Source organism: Leptinotarsa decemlineata, unplaced genomic scaffold (assembly GCF_025532065.1).
Source record: "Leptinotarsa decemlineata unplaced genomic scaffold, Ldec_3_MD MMD2_tig00026294_RagTag_RagTag, whole genome shotgun sequence".
NCBI lineage: Eukaryota > Metazoa > Arthropoda > Insecta > Coleoptera > Chrysomelidae > Leptinotarsa > Leptinotarsa decemlineata.
The window spans coordinates 10,423,547-10,444,177 of NW_027412674.1; the positions used below are offsets into that span (position 1 = coordinate 10,423,547).

General features: G+C 34.8%; 1 long non-coding RNA gene across 1 annotated transcript; it reads left to right on the top strand.

The window, feature by feature from the left end:
• The first annotated feature begins 12,861 nt into the window (after positions 1–12,861).
• LOC141484883 (uncharacterized) lies at positions 12,862–14,606 on the top strand. Its single transcript, XR_012466855.1, has 2 exons — positions 12,862–13,696; positions 14,133–14,606. It is a non-coding gene; the product is annotated as an uncharacterized lncRNA (long non-coding RNA).
• Positions 14,607–20,631: the final 6,025 nt, after the last annotated feature.

The following is a 20,631-nucleotide window of genomic DNA, read 5'->3' on the forward strand; positions in this document are numbered from 1 at the left end:
CTGCTCTAGAGTAACAAATTCAGGTGCATCCCTGATTAATATCACTGATGTACCCAATCTGTTGAAAATCTGTTTTTTCCGTTAACAAGCTGTCGCACCCCTACGAACGGCAACCCTCAGAAGTCGAAACTTGTGTGAGCTAAGGACAAACAAGGTCTTACCTTTCAGCATATGATTCCTAACACGGGTTGGACGATAGCAAGTGAAAATCGATCGTTCAGCTTGGGACTTGAACCACCGACCAACACGGCGGTCAATCTGACCGAGTGAACGAAGCACCCACGTCGAACCGACCTGCTACCGACCGACCAATACAAAACATATTTTGAGCGTACAGACAATACTTTAATGAAATTAATAAAAAACTCTTGTCCAATTACCACTAGTTGATTTTATTTATACGACCGGTTTCATGTTTGAGCCCATTACCAAGTATAAAACTGAAAACGTACAAATATTAAATGCAGAAATAATTTTCGATCATAGTTTAGTTTTTTGGGAGTTGATTTTTCAATCAGTGAAAACAAAACATATTTATCGTATTTTCAGAAATTATAAGTATTCCAACTATGATAACTTTCTAAATGATATCATAGAAATGCCTTGGCATGACACATATCTTTCAGAAAATGTAGATGAAATTGTAAAAACTTTCAACGATTATTTACTTTGCGTATTTGATTTTCATGCCCCCATAATAATGACGAGAATAAGCAAACCTAAAGCTCCTTGGTTGACTGACGTTTTGAAGATCATGAATAAGAGAAAAGACTCAGCTTTCGCGAAATACGGTACAAACCCTATTAGGGTTTGAGAAACATGGTGACTGCTGCTATACTGAAAGAAAAAAAGCCTAGTTGAATTTCGTCAAAAAACAATAAAATGCTAAACATCTATGGGACACCTTACACTTATTTGACATAATCAATCGTAAAGTCAGGACAGATATTCCTGAAAGTCTTTCTAATCCAAATTAAATGAACAATCACTTCATTACTTCGGGTCACTCAAATTTCTACTGAGCGTCCGGATACTTTTCTTATCTTCTACAAAACAACGCAATTTCGAAAAAAAAAAAATTTTTAAATTCATCAAATCAATATGCAATTAGATAAGATATCTATCAAAATGATCAAAAACTAGTATCTTTCCGGAACTATGAAAACAATCTATTATTTTTTCTACAAACAAAATTTCTTAACCTTTAACATCAAATGATTTGAGGCCCATAAATATAATACCGGCAATTTAGAAAATTGTAGAAAAAGCAGCCCAGTTCCAGTATGGAGACATGTGTCGTTATTACCATCTCATGAAGCTCATGAAGCTCATGTTTGATCCAATATTCACACAATTTATTACTGAATATTCAATAGAATCATTTGAAGACATGCAATGCTTCTTCGTCATACTGGAAATTATCAAGTATGGAATTCCTCTTGCTCCGATATAACACGTCGTTTCCAAGCAATTTCCTTCACATTAAAATCAAATCTAGTATTTCATTTCATCGTCCATTTTGTCAGGAAAGATTCGAACTGAAATGGGTCGTAACTGGATTAGTATATAATTTATTTCATTAAGTGGTAGGTGAGATTAGGTTAGGTCAAAAGTGAGTAGGTTTGTTCGACCCAGCACCGCAACCCGCAAGGGTTCATTGTGGATCTTACCTATTCAAACTCGATAAAATAAACCCAGTTTCTTGACGAAGCCGATTGGTTTATATGGTGAGTGATCTTTTAGGTCAGATTGTAAATGTTTAGTTCCACAAAATTCTGAAAATCAGATTCGGTCCGCAGCGGGGCGGGCGCAAAGAATATGCTCCGCTGTTTCATAATTTCCCAAACAGAGGCGACACATACTGTCTTCCGCCAGTCCAATTCTCTACATATGATAATAGAGAAAACAATGACCTGCATCTGTAGGCCAACAGCTGTTTGGTTTAAAGATTCGTGGGAGTGAGCCACTCCTGAAAGATTTTGCCAGAAATCTTTAATTCTTCTTTGACATCTAGGTGTTCAAATATTCATTCGGCAAAACCTGAATCAATGCCGATGTTATTGACTTGTGTGTGTGAGGTTGGATTCTACCAATCTCTTCGCACACAATTCAGTAGCGTAGATTTCCGCTTGAAATACAGACGCAGAGGTTCCTAAGCTGGTTGATATCTCTGTCCTGGGTCTACAACTGAAAACACTTGCACCAAAGCCTGAAGGTGTTTTTAATCCATCTGTGAACCAACAACTATCCGTTGTTATTATTTCCTTTTCCTGGAGGATCCAATTCTCTCTACTCGGGAAAAGTCTGTATGAGGCAGTTCGTAGTTGACAGTTGGAGGTATAATGTCAGAAGTCATTCCCAGAATGCTGTGATTTCCAGTGAAAGCGATCAGTCTAGTGAACTTTGCATTAGACTGCTTTGTGTAATTGGTGATGGGCACAAGTATATATGCAGTCCATCTAGCCTCTCTCTCTTCAGAAAAATGTAAGGAGGGAGTAGTTCTAGAAGGATCTCCACGACCGCTGACGGTGTGGTACTGATTGCACTACAGATAGCTAGACAGACCTGTTTCTGTAAGCCAGAGAGCTTCGCCTGGGCCGTTTTCTGTAAAGCCTTCAGCCACCAGGCTATTGCTCCATAAGCAATATTTGATCTGACAATCATCACATATATCAGATGGATTTGTTTCGGACCTAAACCTCGAATTCAACCACAAATCCTTCGACATGTCCATGTGGACAGCCTGTATTTGTGTAAAACTTTCTCCAAATAAGCGTTCAAGGTTAGTTCATTATCAAGGACAATGCCAAGATATTCAACCTCTATTTCGAATCATTGAGGGAAAGTGGCGTAAAATCGTCCAATTTTGTCCTCTTGTCAACAACTGTGAACTGGGTCCATCGAACTTTGGTGGATATTACAAGGTACCCCTTTCAACGTGGACCTTGACAAGGTTAACTGCATAAGCTTGCAGATCTACTTTTCTTCTGCCAAGAGCATCAAGCAGACTATACTCCAGGGGCGACCACAGAAGGTACCCCACATCGAAGTGGGTACTACTTTCCCTTCTGTGGTCATTGAGTGGTAGATATTGGCACGTTCGTTAAATCGAACATATCAAAATGTATTCAATGAGAAAGTGAATAACTACTAGCTCATATTCTGATTTCATAACTATGTTTTTTATTTCTCAAAAAATGCAATGTTCACCAAAGCTTTGTCAATAAGGGTTTCTCTTTGGACAATAAAGCTTTATCAATAAGAGTTTCTCTTTGGACAATGAAGCATATTTATTATTGATATTATTATTATTGAAAAATGTAAAGACATTGGTGAAAACAGAGGTTACAGAAACTTTTTCTTGAAGTAGCATCTATCTATCTATCATTCCTAGGAATATATTCAAAAATACAGAGTGTGTTTCCGACGGTTAGTCAGTGATTTCAGTGACGGTTAGTCATTTTTTCTGAATGAATTGCTATCAATAATAGTTATAAATAAGATATTATCAATTTCATTCTTGTGAAGAAACTACGAAACCAAGTCATTTATCAGGTCTATACCCTACTTAGGGAAACCATAATGAAAGTATAACGAGAACTTAAATAACAATCAAATTTGTCACACTGACATTAACACTATGCTAACCCAATGAAACATTTCATTTTATCTCGTATCGGAAAATGTATTTTTCACGCCAGAGGTGAATAAACACGTAAAATCCAGACATGTTGATTATCTGCTTTCCGTCGCTGGAATAACCATGTTCATTTCCAGTTTCTAGCGAAGCCGGGATACTTTTCCAATAAACTGATGATTTATATTCTATGCATGATAAATAGTTTGCTCAAGCTTTAAATCCCGCTAAGATTCTAAATATTCAAATGAGAGTCGCAAGTATGTTTTCGTTCACAAATCCAAAATCCCCCCAATGGTATCTCCTACAAACGGGATACTTTTTTGTTATTCCCAATAATTTTGTGTGTTGAGAACAAAATTCAATGTGATTTCTATTTGATACACAAAACTTCTATACTGAAATTACAAATGTGGAAGTTTGTGAGGATGGGTAAATGTATGTATGAATGTATGTTTGTGTCTCTTTTACGCCTAAACGACTGAACGGATTTGGATGAAACTTCACATAAATACAGCTTATACATCAGAATAACATAATATAGGTTAATTTCGGTCATAATATAACGATGAGCTTTAAGCAAGTCAGAAAAATTCTTGCTCTCTTAGAACTAGAACAAGAACTAGATAACTTAAAAGTTATCACGATATGATTAACTTGACATAATGCAGTAAAAGACTGTAAGATGACAGGGAATGATGCGCTGGGGCAGAGGAGCGGTCTAAGCAATGAAGCGCCATCGCCGAGAACGCGACCCGAACGCGGGCAGACGCGTGAGGGTAGACGTCTTTGACGGTTGTGTTACTTTTGTGAATTTCTTCATTAGTAACATAATTCGATTTTCGAAGCTATTCATTACTTTGTGCAATTGGCATATTTCTTTAGTTTTTTTTAAATTTTTTAAGTGTAAATATAAATTACTAGCTGTTTGAACATGGAAACATGATATATCGTCATTTTTCATCCACCTTTGAATCACGTACAAAATGGTTTCAAAGCATTAAAAAAAATCATGTTAGATTTTGCCTCGATTGATTTTGTACACGCCGTATATGATATAATTCATTCTAGTGAGTGCCATACGGAATGATACTAATAATAATAATAGCTTCATTGTCCAACAGTTACCCATTTACAGGACGATATGAAATTATATTCACAATACTCAACCATGAACAATAAAAAATAAAATGAACAAAAAGAAAAACTGATTCTAATTACCTACTTCGAAAATAGATTGAGTAATAATGACTAGATTTGTTACAGTAGAACGATTAGTAACAAATTCATGTTGATGTTGTGATAGTTGCCGTTAAACAGAAGCATATATGCGATTATATAAAATAATCTCAAAAATTTTAGAAAACATACCTAAAATAATAGATATGGGTCTGTAATTCTCCATATATGCTTTTTCACCACTTTTGTATACAGGACATATTTTAGCTGATTTCTAAATATCTGGAAATGTTTCAGATATCAGACATAAATTAAAATGTTTCTTGAAGGTTCTGCTAATGCAAAAATGATGAAATCATATCTGGATCCGATGTCAGTTTATCCTTTAGTTCAGTTCAGTTCAGTTAGTTCAGTTAATGTTCAGTATACCAACTTTGTTCAAAAGCCAGATTTTGAATACACCTCGCTGAAAAAATAACTGAAGGCATCAAAAATATCTTGAGGATTCTTAAGTTTGTTTCCTGAATAGGTTACTGATCCTGCTATTCTTGTGCTGTTATTTTTTGAGTGAACATATGACCAGAATCTGCCGGGATCTCTAGACTACATTATTTGTATGTTAACAAGATAGTTATCATTTGTGGTTTTTGTTTGACTTTTAATCATAGCACGCAAACGTTGGAATCCAAATATATCCTCATCACGTCTAAATTTCCTGTTTTTTTTTAATTTAGCCTACTGTTTAATGTTTTTTATGATATCAGAATGAAACCATTGAGGATAAACAAAAATTTTTGGATTTGGGTTCCTCAAAAATGCCATATAAAATTGAATATAGGTTCTTGACCAATTTAATGATAATTTATCCGTAATGTAACATTATCGAAAAAGAAATGCTCACAGTTGACAATAAGTATTTCAGAGTTGTTCTTATAATAAGTAATGTTTATAGCTTTGATCGCTGATCTGAAACGAGCTCCACACAAACGGGAAACATTCAAAGTTTTCTACTGTTCCAAAGTTCACCAAACCAGATAACGAATCGTGAGTTCCATATAAAAGAATCAGATACACATATTTATTTTCTTTCTGAGAGATCAACAGCAAAAAATATTGATTAATGAACGGAATCTAAATCAAAGACTTCCCCAGTTCGACAAGTTTCAATTGATGCAGCTTTACAAACTAGTGCAGTCTCGTAAATCTGCCACAATTCAATTTATCGACTTTTGAAACTCATTCATGAGAGGAAAGTAGTTCAGAAATAAATCGACAACTTTCCGATCGACATGCAGCAGATACCATAAAGTTTGAAACGGATGAACTACTTCAGGTTGAAGGTTAACAGCACAAGTGGATACAAACTTCTCTCTTCTGTATTGATATTACAGAAAAGGGCATTAAGATGTCTCTGTAAAGTTGAGCCCAGAGATTCGTGCAGGAACTTGTTCAATGACAGTCATCGCACTTTTCATCCTAGAGGCGGTATGCCTTATTTATAAACATAAATCGAAGTTCAACTTTACTTCTACTCCTTATGCTACTCGTAATAGCAATTATACCTTTAGACTTCCCATCCCAACTTCGAATTTATATTATAATAATAGTAAGTTATTCAATCAATTATAAATGAGATCCTCAAATCTTAGCAATATTCATTTAAAAAAAGGGGTGAAGAACCTACTTGTTGATAGACCCTATTATAGTTTGGAAGAGTATTTTAGCGAATCCTTTTAACAATAAATTTACAATTTATTCTTTGTACTATCACTTTATACATGGTGATGTTTTATCTATACATTTTTAGAACTTTTTTCATATTTACATTTATACATTTTTGGACCTTTTTATATATCTATATTGTATTTCTTGGACTTCGTCAATAAGATGCAAATCTGCGGACAATAATGTATATTTTGATTTGATTCGATTTGATACCTATTTCATCAGATTGCGAACACAAAAACGCATGAAATAGCTTCTTCAAGCCTGTCTATACTAACTTAAATGTACAAATTTATTCAATGCTTTATATACAGGCCGTTTTTTACAGATGATACCCCTATTGCTATCTCGGACACGATATGTCCTACAAAAACGGTTAAATGGAACAAAAGTTCAGGAGTGCAATATGGTATTGTCAGATCGATGAGATCGCCAACCTTCTCTGAGATATTTGTGAAAAACTGAAAATGACAGATTTTGTTTTTTGCTCTACTTCCTCCATTTTCAATGATCTCAAAAAATTACAGTGGAACTTTCTGCTTCATTTAACTTTTTCATAATCGAGTTGAATCAATTTTTCAATGCGACGTTTCGTTCATTGAAATCCATCATCAATATTTTTTTGATACAAACCTGTTCACTTTTTTGTATATTTTGATAGTCATTGTATTTAAAAGTTCATTGACATACAACATATCTAGTTTTCGACGTTTCTTTCGAAAAACACCATCAAATTTCCATCATTGAACTTTTTTTTCAATGAGAAATCAAATTTCTAAATACCGTTGCAAGCACATGGTGAATAGTATCGTTATACACCACACTGGAAAAGAAATAGTGGCGAAAGAGAATGTAACGAAATAATACTGAACATCATAACGGAATGCCTCTCGTTACATTCTGGTCGGTCGGTAGCCAAGCGGATCGGCGGGGATGATTTGTTCACTCATTCGAATCAACTGCCGTGTTGGTCGGTGGTTCAAGCCCTAGTCTGAACGATCGATCTTCACTTGCTATCGTCCAACCCGTGTTAGGAATCACACGTTAAAAGGTAAGACCTCGTTAATCCTTGGCTCGCATAAGTTTCGACTTCTGAGGGTTGTCGTTCGTAGGGGTGCGACAGCTGGTTAACGGAAAAACAGATTTTAAAACAGATTTTAAGTTACCATCTCACGCGATATCGCGTCAAATGTTCAAATTGTCTTCTATCATGTCTTCAACAAATACTTGCTCTAGAAAAAGTGTGCTTGTGGCAGTTCTGTAACATCTGTGGAGTGATATCCATGCCAGGCTCTCCTGATTAAATCTTTCATTTCCTCAATAATTTCAGAATTTGTTCTGAATGCTTCATCTCTTATGAAGCCCCATGACGGAAAATCTAGAAGGGAAAGGTCTGGTGAGCGTGGTGGCCATTCAATAGGACAAGAATTTCTCATTAATCTTCCTGACATAGTTATATTCAGGAAATCTCTGCACATTCTCCTGCGATGTGGTGAAGCTCCGTCGTGTGGCAAATTTTTTAGAGTCCCTGATAAGATGTCCGGTCAAAGATGTTTCAAAAAAGTGGGGGCCAATAATGTTATTATCAAGAATACCAAGCCATATGTTGTCACCATACTTGAATAACTGTGAACTAATAAGTTTTGCGGACAACACTGTCCTGTTCTACGAAAGTGACACTTGGCAGGAATTATAACATAAAACCGAAAATGACTTTTCGAAAATAATAAAAATTATAGATTGCTGTCAATTGATTTCAGAAAAACCATTTACTTAACTTTCAGCAGCAATTAAACTTATTCACTGCACTTCACTCAAATTTCTAACGGTAATAACTTCACCATTATTTCAGCAGATAAAACTAAGTATCTTAGTATAATGATTGATTAGCACTTCAAATGGAACTCACATATAGATTATTTATTAAAAAAACTAACCAGACAGCTCAAAAGTCTTTACCAAAATTTGATAGAATCCCACCTAAAATGTGGAACAGTCGGATTCGCGGCCACTTGAAGTATCGCAAAAAGATTCCTAAGAATGATACTTTTCAAAAACAACAGACACGCGAGTGATGCTCTCTATGAAGAGTCTGAGATTTTTGATATCGAACTAATATTCTTTTACCACATCGCTACAACTCAGATCTTCAATGAGACCAAACTTATTGAACCTTGTGTACCTATACTACGAGTCAAGAAATGAATATTTAGGCCAAATCAATAGGCCAATATTGATATCAATATTTGGCACCAAAGTAATCCCAAGTGCACTTAGTACCTGTATATTGGTATATTTGAGTATTTTGAGTATTCAACATTTCACATGTTATATACACATCGGAAAAGTCTAGAGATATTTTTATAACATACTAAATATCATAAAAATAAATGCATGAGGTCGTTTAATTTCGATTAAATTGGTACACTCGACCACCCCGTAGATTTCTATGGGTTAAACAAAGCCTGAAAAAACGGTAACTAATATTTTATCAAGTTTTTTACAAACTGTAGGTTTTCGGCTAAAATGAATAATCTGAAAGTGTCGAGTTTGTATATTCTATGCAGTTCTTGCTCAGCAATTACACTGGAAATATTGTGCTTTAACATGGAACGCCATCACTTACCATTGGCTGAGATGAATAGAGCTGTAGGGCTTCTTCAAGGTGGCATGCGACAAAATGATGTAGCTCTTCGTTTGGGGGTCTCCCAAGGTGTTATCAGTCGATTGTGGCAGCGTTTCCGTGAAATTGGCAGTCCAGCCGAACAACATCCAGGGCGAGGACGCGCTACAACTGCAGTTCAAGACCGATTTTTGGTATTAACCGCAAGAAGACAACCGACAATCACAGCATCTGAGTTGGTTAACGTGTTGCAGCAGACGCACCAGGTAACCATTGGTCGTGATACTGTCAGAAATCGACTGCATGAAGCAGATTTCCACAACAGAAGGCCACTTAGATGTCCACCTTTGTCGAGAGGCAATCGCGGTAGAAGATTAGAGTGGTGTCAAGAACATCAAAACTGGGATGCAAATGATGGGGCCACAGTTTTGTTTACAGACGAATCCAGATTTGGATTTCATCCAGATACGTCGAGTAAGACTGTGGAGACAACCTGGAAATAATGAACGTTTGAGACACGTCCATGAAGTCCACACATACAGAGGTGGTACAGTAATGCTATGGGGCGGAATCATGATCGGCGGCAGAACCGATCTCGTTTTTCCGAATCGTTCCCTCACAGCTCGACAGTACCTCGACACCATTCTTCTACCTATCGTCCGTCCGTTTGCTGGTGCTGTTGGTGAAAACTTCCACCTAATGCACGATAATGCTCGTCCACATGTCGCGCGTCTAGTGACTGACTGGCTCACCAACGAAGGAGTTGATGTATTGCCATGGCCAGCACAATCACCGGACCTGAATCCCATCGAGCATGTGTGGGACATGCTTCAACGAAGAATTACTCCGCATATGGGGAACATTCACACAACGTTTCAATTGAGAGAGATTTTTATCGCTGAATGGGCAAATGTACCTCAACAAGACATTGACAATCTCATTTTGTCAATGCACGATAGATGTAGAGCCGTAATAAACCAGCATGGAGGCCATACTTTCTAATGATTCCAATTTTTTTTGTATTATGATTTTTTTTCGGGGTGCCAAAGAAGAGCCATATTTTTTTTTAGTTTTGCTTATATGCGCACTCAGTATTTTTGACCATTTATTACATTTTGTTGTAAGTTACATTCGTTTAATAATCATCCGTCAACTTTTTTTTCCCTAAAGCGATCTAAAAAAAAATTATTGCCATTTTTAAAAATATCCCTAGACTTTTCCGATGTGTGTATATATATAAATACACAATTCTTTTACATTATTAACACTTAGAAAGTGCTTGCTGGTTAGATTTTCATAATACTGTCAACAATATATGTCTATCGCACAACGCACACTGAAGACTGAGCTTCTGTCTGACGAGAGAGGAGGAGCCTGCCTTTTGCTGACGTATGCGAGGGAGAAAGGGAAGCCAACCAAACTGGAGCCGTTACGCATTTGGTAACGTTGCGGTTCACCCTCCTATAGAAAGTTATCACTTCAAAAATCGCTAGTCGAATGTACGTACCCGGTTGAATTTGAACAATCAACTTAATTTTTGAATAGCAGATATAATTGAAGGAATATTCATTCCAAACATTCCAAAACATCAGTGTTGAATGCATATGAAATCATATGACGGTGACTTGGACACGATAAATTCAACTATTTTGACAGTCTTTCTTATTATTTTCACTCCTACCTGAAATATTCAATATTCAAACTTCAAAAATGTTAATATTTTTCAAATAATGAGCAAAGGTTGAATCCCAAAATTTTCAGTCACCCTAACTCGGTATTTACTTTTCTCAGTGTAACTAAACGAAGATATTTCCAGAGTCAACAGTTATAAATCAGGAAAATCTCCTGTCTTATAAAAATATCCCACAGTTATTCCAACAACAATGATCCATATAACTCACGAATAGTCGACCGGAAGAGACATCGGTCATCGAGCTGGACAGACGACGGCAATTTCCCAAACTCTTATATAACTAGACTTTCTGAAGTGCTGCGTCTGGACCGTTCATGATTTATCAACACGAAAGTGATAAACAGTTCAGCGAGTTACGGGAAATTTCATGGTTGTTTTTTAAAGAAAATGCCATTTTTGAAATTCATGTGTTCAGCGATCGTTGCGCACGACAAACCAAAACTATACAGCGTGACTCACGGTCGAAGGTAGGTTAGACGTTTCTGGAAAACGCAAAGCATGATTTTTCTGAAAATTTCACCTCTCACATTTCCTTACCTATTCTATCGATCTAAAATATTTTCAGCATTGCGGCGTTGCCACTTCCATCAAAAAGTCCTAGCAACTTTATTTTTTTGAAAGGAACACCCCGTATATTAATACATTTTTGGAATCGCTCTGGTATTTTAATACTTTTTTGTTGATAATGTCCTATACTTATCTCTATCTGTTTTCGTGATAAAAAATAAAGTGCTAAATATGGTCCAAAACATAGCATTAATTGAAATTAAGTACATCAGTATTCTCAATTCATGAAAAGTTGATATTTTGATGATAGTTTGGACAAACGAAATATTCAAATAAGACCAAGAAATCGACTCCATATCATACAGGGCGTGCTAAAATTACTATCATTTCCATTGTGCATAAAACTAGTCGAAAGTTAATTTTTTCAAATGAAACCCCCTGTATATTACTCGATAAATTGAAAACTGGTGAAAAATGCTCCAAGATGATATACATGTCCCTATACCTAAATCGTCAAGTTTTCTTAATAAAGCCGTTTTTGTGGAAAAATAGTTATTCACGTTTTACCTACAAGTGTTGAAAGTGGCATTTCATTTTGTGAGTGGGGATTATTGCAAAACGAGCGTCAGCAAGTGGAGCAAACTCACGAGCAAAATTAAATCACTTTTAACAAATGTATCATACAAATTTTTTTGTATAACGTTACTGCTGATAATAAAAAAAATTATAGGGTCCATGGGATTTGAACACACGATCTTTGGATTACAAGGCATATGTTACAACTACATACTACATACGGTTAGTCATGAAGGACTTTCTACAGTTGGACTGAATACTACTTCGTCATCGTCAGTAACTTCACAGGGATTTAATATTACCTATAGAACTGCATGTGTGAACATTTCTAAATGATTTTTTGGTAGGTGTTCTGATTGAAGTGTTTCTATCAAAGAGATTTTCAATAACAGTTGTACAAAAAATAATATTTAAAGAATTTGATTTCTAGGTAGCCGTGGAAATATCAAGCTTATGACAGTTTGGTGACTTTTATAAGTAATTGATAAATGGTTATTGACGGTGTTTCAAAAAATCGCCAAAAATGAATGCAAATATTGATTATTCGAACGAAGTTCTCATGAAATTATTTATTATACACGGACAGTGTGATCAAATCATTGCCAGAACTTGTAGAAAATTCAACCAAATGTATCCTGAATTAACACCAATGAACGAGAAGAAGTTTGTGAGATTACAAAATAATTTCCTTAACTATGACTCCATGTTGAAAGCGCCTTCAACATTACCAAAACATGTTACTTCAAATGAGGACAATACTGTTAACGTTTTGGCATATTGTTATGCATATCCAGAAGCTTCCATTCGCAGTGCAGAAAAAAGATTTAGGTGTATCCCACACAGCACTAGATATTCATGGAATATTCCCTGTATATCATAAAACGAACGTATATATTCCAAATATTCATAGAATATTCTGGGAATATATACATGCCTTTAGAATATTCATAGAATATGCTTGAATGAATATGGCAGGATTATTCCCGAAAGAATGTGCATAGAATGTCTATAAATGGATTATTCTCCCTTGAATATTCTAAGAATATTGTCGATCGAATATACCATATGGTATATTCTTAGAATATATCTCCACGGTATATTTTGGAATATTCTATACAATGGAATTTTGAATTATCTTATAATAACGTATTCAAATAATTCAATATTATTAAAAACAAAAATATTTGAAGATCTTAATCGAAAGCATAACCTAATGTATATAACCCTGATAGTGTTAACCAGTTTTTGAACTCAACGCAAAGATTCTGGATGAATTGCTCCAACAACAACTGTTGGAAACGACAAAAAAATTTGAATGGGCCAATAAATGAACCAATTGCATCAATAAATTGGTTAATTCTCATCCTATTTGTCTTTTTGTATTTGAAATTATTTAATTACAAACCGAAAAATCCTGGAAACAAAGAAATGGGGAAGTGAATAATTGGAGTAAACGTTTCTCATTGGTCATTTGAAGTGTAGCGCGCGACAGTCGAATAAGCTCTGTGAAAGCGACTGTCCCTTAATGCATGGTACATTTGCGTTTGCGTTAAATTCGACATTTGATTCAACATGGCGGTTGACGTGGCAGGTTCGCGTGTGTAATGCATGATGTGTTGGTGTTATTATCAAAGTATAATTCTGTCACGTTCAGTGTACCATTTATAATTTGGGGTTGTCCACTTTGCAGTACAGCGAATAGTTTGATTTTGGATCTTCAAACAGGAGAGTTGCATCTATTCAGTCTTCAAGAAAAGTAAGTAAAATGCAATAGTATCGATAGTAAAGTCATGGTGATTAATCATGTGGGATTTGTTGGTTTGACTAAGTACATGTTTGAACTAGAGTGATTGAAGATACACAGAGGGCTGTGTATCTTCAATAGAGAAAAGTAATTGAATGACACATTCTTTTGTATCATTTGTTTTCATAATTTTTATCACTCGTTTTCAAGATAGTATCAATTTGCCCAAAAGGAAACAGAGTGGTACCTGGTATAGGCAGGTGCGCCAAGGAAATGAAAACGTAATGATTACTTTTCAACAAGACAATGCAAGTTGCTCTCCAAGTCATAAAATGTTGTAAATGTTCATGAGTAACCTTTGCGAAAAATATCTATTTGATATTTATTCCAGTTTTATTGTGCCACTTTCAAATAGTGATAATGAACGTTAATGTACATTTTGTTCCAGATATTACTATTGAAACACTGGCTGATGCATTGTTGGACGAATATAAGGAAAACTATTCTGGTGAGCAAAGTTTGAATAACTTTTAGTAAGTGAAATTCATTGAAGAACCCATCATACTACTCATTTTAAAAACTTCATTTGTGGGTTTATTTTTCGAAGAGAGAAACCTAACCTAACCTATTTCTTGATGTAATACACTTTTTCTTTTTCAATGAAATGATATATTTATTATTTTTTAATTAGTGCTGATGAATTCACAGAGTTGTTATTTTAGTATATTTTTTAGTATACATTTGTTTGAGAGTAGGAACATCCTAATTTGAATACATTTCTAATATTTGTAATATGACAGTATTCAGGAATATTTTATTCAGTGAATAAATATTTTGAATTAGATTTTTTATTTTTAATATTGGTTGAAACGTCAAATATTTCAGTGTATATTGTTTTTAAAATATATTTGTTTATGAATAATATGTGTTTTATTACTTGTGTGAATCTTGTATCAAAATGCAATATATACATGCCTAATAGCGGTTACTCGTCACATTCTTGGAATATTCCAGATATTCCTAGAATATTCATAAAATATATTTAAAGAATATTCTATGGTGTTTCTCTATTGTATATTCCTACAATAAACTAAGAATATCCTTAATATTTTATGAATATTCCTCGGGTTCTATTCCTGGAATATTCTTAATGGAATATACCTTAGATATTCTAAGAATATTATAAGATATTCCAAGAATATTCCCAAGGAATATTCTTAAAATATATCAAAGGTTCGCCAGGAGCACTTCCAGGGAATATTCTCCAGAAGATATATATATCCATGGCATATTCATAGCATAATACAATATCCTTAAATGTATATTCATGAAATATACCTGGAATATCTATTGCTATGTGGGTATCACATGCTTCAGTACAACGAATTTTGAAAAATCACGGAATGCAACCATATAAATTTACCAAAGTTCAAGCTCTAAAAGCAGAAGACTTCGAACGTAGAATGCATTTTTGTGAATCCCTTCTGATTCATACACAGGAAGATCGGGAATTTTTGTCAAAAATAATTTGGAGCGACGAATCAAAATTGACGAGGTATGGTATTTTCAATAGAAGGAATAAACATTTTTGGGCTGATCATAATCCTCATGTTACAAAAGGAATGGGTTTTCAAGAAAAATTTGACCTGAATGTTTTCCTGTATTCTGAAGAACAATAAAATTAGCTTTTTTATTTATGAAGACACACTGAATGCAGAGAGATATCTCCAAATATTAAGGAAGACTGTAACCGATTTTCTTGAAAATTTGCCTTTAGAGGAATATAGAAATTTGTGATTTCAACTGGACGGAGCGCCAGCTCATTCCACCGAGTAAGTTTCCAGGAAACCTGAAGAACTCTTCGACGATCGTTGGTTTAGGCGTTTAGGGCCGTGGGATTGGCCACCGAGATCACCCGATCTCACCCCACTTGACTTTTTTTATGGGGTGTTTTATAAGAAAGGGTATACAGTACTCCAGTGCCTACCAAAGAAGAATTGCGACGACGAATAGTACGGAGTATTGAAGATCTGCATCCCAGGAAATTGAAAAAGCAACCACAAGTCGCGTACAAAAAAATATTTCAAAGTGTTTAGAATGTAATGGACAACATTTTCAGCATTTATTGTGAAAATGTGATATTTTCTTTACAATTTTTTTATTTTGAATCATCCTATTCTGTTATTGTCTGTACTTTCACATGTTTCAGCCCACAAAATCTTACTTTTTACCTAGAAATGACTGATTTTTGGTACAGTTGTTCCCTGGAAACTTTGAGCCATAGTTAAGGAAATTATTTTGTATCCTTACAAACTTCCTCTCGTTCATTGGTGTTGAATCAGGATACATTTGGTTGAATTTTTCACACGTTCTGACAATGATTTGATCACTTTGTTCATGTGTATAATAAATAATTTCATAAGAACTTCGTTTGAATAATCGATATTTGCATTCATTTTGGAAGATGATTGGAAACACCGTAAAATACTTATAAAAGTAACCAAACTGCTATAAGCTTGATAATTTCACTGCTACCTAAATCCAAATTCTAAAAAAAATAATGTTTCTAGAAGAAGCGACTTTATTGAGAAAACTTGACGATTTTTGTATAGGGACATGATATATCATCTTGAAGCATTTTCCACCATCTTTCAATTTACTGAGTAATATACAGGGGGTTTTATTTGAAAAAATGAACTTTTGACTACTTTTATGCACAATGGAAGTAATAGTAATTTTAGCACGCCCTGTATGATATGGAGTCGATTTCTTGGTGTTATTTGATTATTTTGAGTTTGTCCAAACTATCATCAAAATATCAACTTTTCATGAATTGAGAGTACTGATGTACTTAATTTCAATTAAGGCTATGTTTTGGACCATATTTAGCACAATTTATTTTTTATCTCGAAAACATATAGAGATAGGTATAGGACATTATCGACAAAAAAGTATTAAAATACCAGAGCAATTCCAAAAATGTATTAATATACGAGGTGTTCTATTTGAAAAAATAAAGTTGCTAGGACTTTTTGATGGAAGTGGCAACGCCGCAATGCTGAAAATAGTTTAGATCGATAGAACAGGTAAGAAAATTTGAGAGGTGAAATTTTCAGAAAAATCATGCTTTGCGTTTTCCACGTCTAACCTACCATCGACCGTGAGTCACGCTGTATATAAAGAACAAAATTTCAATTATTCCTAGAAATAAGCAAATCCATTAACATTTCCCCAGAAATAACTCCCAACTACATCAACCTCATAGTATCTTGACAGTATCAAAGAATCACCCCATGTGCTGTGGGGTTGAACTATATAATAAGCTTAGTGAGGACATTAAATCCTCAAATATCAATGTCTCTAAAAGGCGACTCAAGATTTTCCTATTGCAAAAAGCATACTACTCTGTGGATGAGTTTCTCCTTGATACTTTATTTGGATTGCAGCTTATTCTTTTTATTTTTTATGTATGTTTTATGTTTTATATTGACTCTTTTATCTTTTTTATGTTTGTTTGACCTGTTGAATCAGCCAGTATTTTATGATGATGTTATGTTTTTTTTTCTTGTCTAATGTGATTGTGAAAGAAAACTGATTGAATACATTTTTGATTGATTGATTGATTTGAAGGACGGAGTGCTCTTTCACCGAGAAAATGCACAAATCAAATGAAACTTTGGCAAAATTTCATGAGTTGTGCTTCAAATTGCTTCTGCATCCACCGTTCTCTCCAGTGCTGCCCCTCAGCGCCTTTTTTCTGCTCTTAGACCCCAAGAGAATGCTCGCCGGAAAGAAATTTAGTGCCGATGAAGTGGTAGTCTCGAAACTGAGAACTATTTTGAAGCTAAAGACAAATCATATGATAATTTATCGCTCTCGTTGGCATTTATATTGCATAATTCAATCAAATTTCACGAAAAAAATGTTTTCTATGCCAGCCTAAGAACTTTCAGCCCAACTGTCAGGTATATATATGGAAAACGTAATTTGAAATCAAATATTGACCTTTTTAAAAATTTCCATCTGAAGTAGCCTATTTGTTCAAAAATGAATTCATTCCATAATCAATTCCATATCAATTACTGTTGTGAGAAAAGTTTGATGTCAGAGAAAATTATTTTCTTCGATCTACAATACAAACTATTCAATTTTAAAATTGTGTTGTTTCAGAATCTACCGCAATTTGTGCCTGGCATTTGACTTGTACGATTTATATCTCTAAACTCTAGAGTAATATAATTCAGAGCGGTAAAATCCTTGAGAGAAACTAATCCCCTCATTTTATCCCTGGGTAAAGTTGAGAGACAAGAGATAAGTAGAACATTGTACGGAATAGTGTCTCATCTTCACTTAAAAAGAAAAAGAATATATTTGTGCTAATTTTCCTATCTACAAGATATTTGTCTTGATGTTCCTGAACTTTCATGCATGATAAAGTTGAAAACAACTTGCGGAAGTAGGTAATTTCCATTCCAAAGTCTTAGATGAATATATGCTAGGAGTTTCAGCTACTTGAAGTTCTTGGGCGATAAACTCATTTCTATTTCATCTCACGGTGCAGGTAATATTAGAAGTTAGGTATAAATTTCGTTGAAGCACTTGAAGTTATTCCTGGTGGCAATTAACATTTTCATGAAGCTGAATCGAAGTCACAAAACAATTTGCATTTGCAAAATGTGAAAATTAATTCCAACATTACCAATCTTGTAACAATTACTCAATGTGTTGCGGAGGGTGTTGATTGGCAGTCTCAAACTGATGTTATCCATATTACTGGAGTTTTATCCCATCACCAAACACGTGTCGAGGTGTTGAAAATAACGATTTGGTGGTTTGATAAAACTTCAGTAATATTCATTAATACACCAAAGGTTCCAAACAGTGCATTACAATGACATAAGCGTTCGACAGACTCGACCATAATATTTTGCTCAACAAGCTTTCGACTTTGGGTTATCCAATGACTCAATTACTCTCTTCAAATCGTATTTTTACAACCGAAAGCAGTACGTCCAATTCAATGGCCCCAAGTTTGTCGAATATCTAGCCACATCTGGTGTACCACAAGGGCCAAACTTGGGACTCCTACTTTTCAATATGTTTATCAATGATATCCGAGCTGAGATTGATGGCAATTCCCTTTTATACGCAGATGACTTGAGACTCTATACAGCATAACGTGTTTGTGATGATTGCGAAAGTTTTGTTTGAATTTAAATCGTGTTGCTACATGGTGTCAAAAAAATACCCTATCTCTCAACATATCCAAATGTAATGTAATGGCCTATTCACTGGAAAGGAATCTGACATTACGAAACTACGTCATAAACAATCAACGTCTGGAGAGTCCTGACACACTAACTGATATAGGTATTCTATTGATTCATCCTTTTCGTTCAATAAACAAATTGACACTTTCTGACAGCTGCTCATCGCATGTTAATTAGAAATACTGAAGGCTTCCATGGAGCTTCAACATTCAAATTACTTTATTTCACTTTTATTCGATCTAGGCTGGAATATGCATCTGTTGTATGGAGTCCCTACTATCAGGTTCATATAGATTGAGAGAAGGCGTTTCTCAAAATATATTTCTTTCAACCCTGGTATACTGGACTATTTCATATGTTCGTAATATTTACGACGTTCAATAAAACACTGAATTCAGAAAAATATTTTATTACAAAAAAATCCACATAATTTTATAATATACAGTATTGTAAAAAAAGTATATTTAGGAAGTAAAATCTTAAACAGTTGCACATGCCGTACATATATTTCCACGGTGTTCACCACATATAGCTTGTTCGCACTGGTTACAGTATATAGTGGTCATGCGTCTTTTATTACTAGGGCAGTAAAAACAGATTTTCCGGTTTTATTTTGACACTCTGGTTTCACATTTTCCACAGAAATATTTAGTATATTACCAATACCTTGCCGAATATTGCGCCGCAAAGTTTTATTATTGAGCCTCTCCTTAAGCCATGGTTCCGCAAGACATTGACTTGACATTGGTTTCTTGGTTTAGTCTGAGTAATTTTGAGTTATAAAGTACGTAGAAATTCATACTTGCAATATTTACCATTTCATAAAATATTACCATGTATGGCATGTATGATACTATGGTTTTCATCTGATCGTGGCAAAACATAGACGTGTTAGGATTTCTCCCTGTAACATCTAACATTTCCTTGGGAATTTTCTTTTTGTTCTTACGGAGGGTCCCTATGAGAGTAAGTTTATAGGAATCTTTCAGTAAAACATCAGCCAAACTCACCGATGTAAACCAATTATCCATAGTAATGTTTCGATTGCTACCATGGACAGATTTAGTTAGCTCTTGTACAAAATACGTTGCCAGTGGCAACCCATTTGTTTTTGTGTTTTTTCCTAAATAGGGGCTGGCATCCAACATGTATTTCGAAGACGAATCGCAAACCATGATTATTTTTATTCCATATTTGGATGGTTTACTCGGTATATACCTGCGAAAGGGACAACGTTCCAACCAGCTGTTCGTCAATAGTCAAGTAATACGAAGGTGTATACGAGACTCGACATATCGAAACAAAAATATCCCATATTTCACGAATAGGTGCAAACGAATCTATATTTTTTCTTTCCGGTCTAGTTTCTTTGTCATTAAACCTAAGACAATGTATTAGGAATGAAAAGCGCTCACCACTCATACAGGCTTTGTTAAATGTTCCTGATAATTTAGTATTGAACATATATTTAGCAGACAAATATTTGTCTTTGATCGCTGCCGCCCTTATCAAAATCGCAAAAAGAGCCTTTATCTCGTTTTTTGAGGTTGGTGATACATTAGCATTGCTTTGGTATTTTTGCGCTTGTCTGAAAATTTCGTCATTTGTATGCAAACAAATGCTATCTAGTATTTCGTTTGAAAAGAAAGTGTAAAAAAAATCATATAAAGTTGAACA